Source organism: Macaca nemestrina, chromosome 7, assembly GCF_043159975.1.
Source record: "Macaca nemestrina isolate mMacNem1 chromosome 7, mMacNem.hap1, whole genome shotgun sequence".
In the NCBI taxonomy this organism is placed as follows: Eukaryota; Metazoa; Chordata; class Mammalia; order Primates; family Cercopithecidae; genus Macaca; species Macaca nemestrina.
Genome location: NC_092131.1, coordinates 95,317,859 through 95,323,858, shown reverse-complemented (window position 1 = coordinate 95,323,858; position 6,000 = coordinate 95,317,859). Strand labels below are relative to the sequence as shown.

General features: G+C 38.7%; 1 long non-coding RNA gene across 2 annotated transcripts in view; it reads right to left on the bottom strand.

The window, feature by feature from the left end:
• Positions 1-353: 353 nt before the first annotated feature.
• LOC105479375 (uncharacterized) overlaps positions 354-6,000 on the bottom strand; it is a 46,130-nt gene continuing 40,483 nt past the window's right edge. The window contains exons 8-9 of one of the 2 annotated variants that reach the window (XR_011626104.1): positions 2,824-2,941; positions 354-1,733 (exon numbers count right to left, since the gene is read on the bottom strand). This is a non-coding gene — a long non-coding RNA (uncharacterized lncRNA). The remainder of the gene's footprint in view (positions 1,734-2,823; positions 2,942-6,000) is intronic. The other variant, XR_985854.3, reaches the window with a different exon arrangement.

Sequence of the window (6,000 nt, the reverse complement as noted above, 5' to 3'; positions counted from 1 at the left end):
TAAACAACATCGTGAAGGAAATTCTCTAATCTTGATAGATTATCTCCTTAGGATATATTCTAGGACTACTTTCAGATCCAAGGATATGAATATGCAATACCATTCATATAGTATGACATCCCTTTGGTCCCCCACACACTCAGGGCAAAGGCCTGAAAAAGAACCTGAAGGAGGCAAAGGTAGATCACAGACAAAGAAAAGTAATTGTGCTACCTTAAAAGCCACATGAAATGGGGCTACTCACTGTGTTCTCCTCAATATGAAAGCCAAATACTGTGTGCATGTGTGTGTTTGTATGTGCGTGCATGTATTTGCTATCTATTACTGAATAACAAATTAACACAAATTTAGCATTTTTAAAAACACACATTTATTTTCTCACAGTAGAAGAATTAGGACACAACTTAGCTGAGTCCTTTGCTTCAGGGTCTGTCACAAGCTGCAATCAAAAAGTTGGCTAGGACCTCATCTGAAGACTCACTTGGGGAAGAAGTCACTTCCAAGCTCACTTACGTGCTTGTTAGTTGACAGAATTCAGTTTCCTTGGGTTGTGGGACTGAGGGACTCCTTCCTACCTGGCTGTTGGACTTAGTTCCTACAGGACTCTCAGTTCTTTGCCACATGAGCCTCACCAACATGGCATATTGCATCATCAAAGCTAGCAAAGAAGAGAATTGGCTTGCAAGATGGAAGTTACAATCTTACATTATCACAGAAGTGACATCCCATTGCTTTTGCTGTAATCTTAAAGACTAGAAGTAAGCCACAGGCTTATAATCAAGGGAAGGAGATTACCCCAGACTGTGAATACCAGGAGGCAGGGATCACTGGGGTCCTTCTTACTGACTGCCTGCCACCATGAGGCTGTGGTTGGAGGTGTATAATAACCTGAGAGAAGCTGGTGAGGTATGCATATGTCAGAAATGTGTTTCTAGACATGACAGAAGATTTTTTCAGCTATGCAAAGTTGTGGAATAAACAGTTTTATTTGTTTTAATAGTCTCCAGTATTTAACCTTTAATTTTCTGAGGTATGAAGATTGATCTGATGTCGATATTTCTATAATTATCAGGAAACATTTTAAAGTGTTACATGTTAAAGAAAAAATTGCCTTACTTCCCCTTGTGGCTTTTATTATTTAATATTTAATTAAATTTAAAACATCTTAATTGATAGCCTGTGTGTACATACTTTAACCAACCACATTATTTATATTATTTCAGAAAATGAAAAATATCTATTATGATAAAATATGGCTCTTATTGCATTTCAACTTTAATTTTGCCTCATAATATAGATGTGACCAATAGTAATAATGAGATATCAATGTTCTATTATTGAATATTTATTGTACTTATTGGAAAAATACCCCTTATAACACTCTTTTAAAAACACATTTCAAGTGCATGTATACAAACATATAACCAATCACAAGAAAGAAGGACTGATGACAAATGACGTTAAGTGATAACTTTCTGATGACTGTGAAGGTCCCATTTTTCTAGTATCTGTACAATAGTTTTCCTATTTCACCAGTGATTTTGGGTTCCTGCTGCTGAAAGTCCATCCGTACAAGGTCGTAATCCGTGGTTGAATGGCAGATGGAGCCCAGGGCATCCACCTTTCCCCAAATTGGCCTTTAACTGGCATAAGCAGTAGCTTGAATTACTGATTCCACTGATGGAATTGTGTTCTCTCCTCTGACCAATGAGAGTGTCTTCCTTTTTCTTTTCCTTATTTTTAAAGAAGATAAGAAAAATGGTGATAAATTAATGACTTTTTAAAGGGCGATCCAGAAACTGAAACATTTGTGAATAAAATGCAACTTAATGATAAAGCACGGGCTTCCCAGCTTCGTTCTCATTAAAGAGGGAAGTATTTATGTACCTAGTAAAGGTTTAAAAATAACTAAGCAGCCAGAAGTACCGACTGAGAGTTAGGGAATAATGAATCTGCAAATCATTATTGATTAAGCTGTGAATTCAAGATTGCTTCTTAACCTAAGAAAATTTCTGGACCCATACTTTTTTATTTTATTTTGTCAAATGAATTCAATTCAATTAGTAGTTATTGAACACTTACTCAACGCATAATACTCTAGGAAGGTGAAAAATACTCAGATTCAATCTTTGACCTGTTAGGGAATACAGCTTCCCGAAGCAATGTCAAGGTACTCTCCCAACCCCACCTACCCTCTCTCCTCAAGGCCGAAGTCTAAGTCGTTCGCTTACAGGACATTTTGTCCTATAGCAGGTGCACAAGCCCTATGTTTAGGCCTTTAGCCCAATTCCTCAGCCCACCCTGGGGTGCGGCTTTTAAGGAGTAACTATAATTTCCAGACCTGACTGCAGGGTCACTCAGAGCAGTGGTGGAAGGCAGAAGTCCCCATTCATAAAGCAGCTAAGATAGCTAAGAATCCAAGCCTGGCCGGGCGCGGTGGCTCAGGCATGTAATCCCAGCACTTTGGAAGGCAGAGGAGGGTGGACCATGAGGTCAGGAGATCGAGACCATTCTGGATAACACAGTGAAACCCCGCCTCTACTAAAAATACAAAAAATTAGCCGGGCCTGGTGGCGGGCACCTATAGTCCCAGCTACTCAGGAGGCTGAGGCAGGAGAATGGTCTGAACCCGGGAGGCGGAGGTTGCAGTGAGCCGAGATTGCGCCACTGCACACTGCACTACAGTCTGGGCGACAGAGCGAGACTCCGTCTCAAAAAAAAAAAAAAAAAAAAAAAAAAAAAGTCCAAGCCCACCAGCAACCCCTTAGACTTCCAGGATGTCAGGAGCTTGGGGAACCAAATGGAAGAAGACCTCCTTCTTACCTCCAAGTTTCATGGAGAAGAAGGCCAGAGCAGGAGTCCTGATATTTGAATTCCAGCTTTGCCACTGAACGCACCAGTTCGACGTCCATGGGCACATTTTTAATCTGGTTTTTTTCCTCTATTAAAATAAAACCAGGAATGATATTTTACATGAAAGTTGAAAGGATAAAATGAGGTAACAATCAATAAAAAGCAAATTGTATGCAAATCCTGTTTTGTTTTATGATAAATGCAGCTCAATGAATGTACGATAAATAAATGAAATTTATGTCAGAGAGAAGTGTTGTCCCTGAGTTAGCAATAGTCCTCTGTTAGATGACTTAAAATAGGAATCCCAGAGTAAAAAGATAAAGAGGCTAGATTCTGCCTAAACCTTGAGGAAGGAGGAAGGAGATCAAATATGAGCCACTTCACTGTAACACTCACAGCTCTCAGGATCCAAATTTCTAGAAAATGACTATTTGCCTTGACTGTCCAATGACTTGCTCTCTCTAGTAGTATAAGGAAGGAGGGAGAGGATAGGGAGATGATGAGTTGGCATTTATTAATGAATTAATTTTCCAAATATTTTCAGTAAAATTCAGCTGCAGGTACATGGGCTAAGCGAAATGCTTTGATTCCAAGATCAATATCTTTAGTGACAATTGTATCCCTTGAACTAACCTTACACATATTACTTTCCTTTAAAATAAAAAAGCAGAGTCTAGGTGCATTGGCTCACACCTGTAATCCCAGCACTTTGGGAGGCCAAGATGGTGGATCACCTGAGGTCAGGAGTTTGAGACTAGCCTGACCAATACGGTGAAATCCCATCTCTACTAAAAATACAAAAATTAGCTGGGCATGATGGCTCATGCCTGTAATCCCAGCTACTCGGGAGGCTGAGAAAGGAGAATCACTTGAACCTGAGAGGCAGGCGTTGCAGTGAGTAGAGATGGCGCCACTGCACTCCAGCCTGGGGGACACAGCGAGATTCCATCTCAAAAAAAAAGAAAAGAAAAGAAAAAAAGGAAGCATACATTTACAAGAAAGAGAATCTGATTTTTCATGCACATTTGCTGTATGCCTGACACTTTGCAGTATGTATATTTTAATTGTTGTTTTGGCAAAAGCAAGAATTAATTGAGGTCTTAAATGAGCCAAGCACTGGGTTATTTATGGACCATATTATTTTATATTCTCAGCAACTCTGTGAGTTGATACCATTCTCACTTGACAGATGACAACAAACTGTGACTTAGGAAGACAAGGGGACTTGCCTAAAGCCACATAATGAGGACACGAAGGATCTGCAAAACTTCAGACCTCTGTTCTTTATTATGGGTGTATTGAGATAACAGAGGCTTTGATAGGCGCTCCAGAAATCTTCATACTAGCCTGTAGTTCAAGCGTAGTTATTCTCACATAATGCATATAAGGAAACCAATCTTGCCCCCAAAATCCTTCCCCTTCCATGAGGTTTCTCATGAAAATAGACCATTAATAAAATTCTATTTAAAATTCTGCCTTTACTACATCACCAACTTCATGATGGCTCACCAGCTATGGGCTATATATCCATATATAAAGTCTTCGCCCATGTCCCAAAGACTTCTATTTATGTATTATAGATACACTTCTCTCTTTCAAATTCTTTGTCTTACCAGGGTTTCCAAACGACTCTTTGAGTCCGTCAAATCCAAATCACAGCAGTCTTTGCCTCTTCCTCTTTTAAACAGTCCCACTCATTCCAGTGATTTACTGTCACCCCAACACATGCCCTACTAAATTCCCCAAAATGGGCTTGTCCACCTCCAGCTCCTGCAGGGCTGCAACCCCAGCTCCCAGGTCTTCAGAGGCCAGCTGCCTGGAACATCACAGGCACACAGCAGAGTTCATGAGAGGCAGTGACAACATACGTTTATGCATGCAGTTGATTCTCCTTGGAAAACACTTCTTAAAAAAAAAACCTTTGCCTGTCTTGATTCAATTTGGTCAGAATAAAGTTCCTTAAAAACAAACATGTCTTTCAAAAATGTGTTTATAGAAACATTTTTTAAAGAAACATTTCCTTTAGCATGGTATGGCCCAACTTTTCCATTTGGTTTACCTAAGAGATGAACTTATGGTTAAGATGTTTATAGAAATCCTTTTAATTTAAAAAAATTTCTTATAAAACATTTTGAAAGCAGCAACATTTAGACCTTTTCAAATAGTAAATTGTATGTCCAATACTTAAAAAGTACTAAAATATAGTAAAGACTAGATTTTTAAATCAAGTTTTTAAATATTCATTTGTTTACATACACTAAATACTTTGTCTTGTTACTTATAGAAGATGATTAAGAATCTTTGAGAAATAAACATCTGACCAAAAATATAAAATACATCTTACAGGATAAATTTTCACCAAATAACAACGTTAGGGTGCAGCTTTAGTAAAACTTTATGGTGAGTTTTATGTTCATTGAATATTACAGCGGGAGGGGTAATTGAACACAATTTAATCAAAAATCCACTTTTCTATGAAATCAAGACTGATTACAAGCTGCATAATGGTTGAGTTATAGAATGATTCCTCTCATGACATGGCAATCATTTCTGAAAACATAAAAAAATAGTTGCCAAGAAAAATTCTCCAATGAGGAATTTAGTTAATGTGGTAGATTTCTCCCCCTTCCTTCCATCTGAATATTTAACATAAGAGAAAAGTCCTACTCTGTTTTTCAGCTGGAATCACAGCAGTTTCTGTTTCTAACCTGGGAAGAATGTGGTTGGGACTGAAAAGCCCCCTGTCCTATTGTTAGACTCCTCGGCACTGATCCTTGCTTTTAACATCATAATGAAGGATGCTCTTTAGTGGATTATCTTGAGAAGGGATTAACTCCTTCAAGTCTTCTTAGGGGGCAAGGTGTTTTGAGCCCTAAATACACACCAATTGCCTGCTTAACTTTTCATCTTATTTTGAAAACTGCCCAGCTGGAATTCAAATTCTTTTCCATAGAGCTGAATTTTATTAGTAGCAAAGTTGGAGTTGGGGGCAGCAGATGCTAAATATAAGCACTGTTCTTTTAATCTCATGGGGCCAAATGTTTCAGATATTTCACTGAGACAGGCACGTCAGGATAAGACTCAATCTAAACTCTGCTGTAAACTTTGCAAGCACTAAATCCTGGCCCCATCTCCCAGGCCCATGAC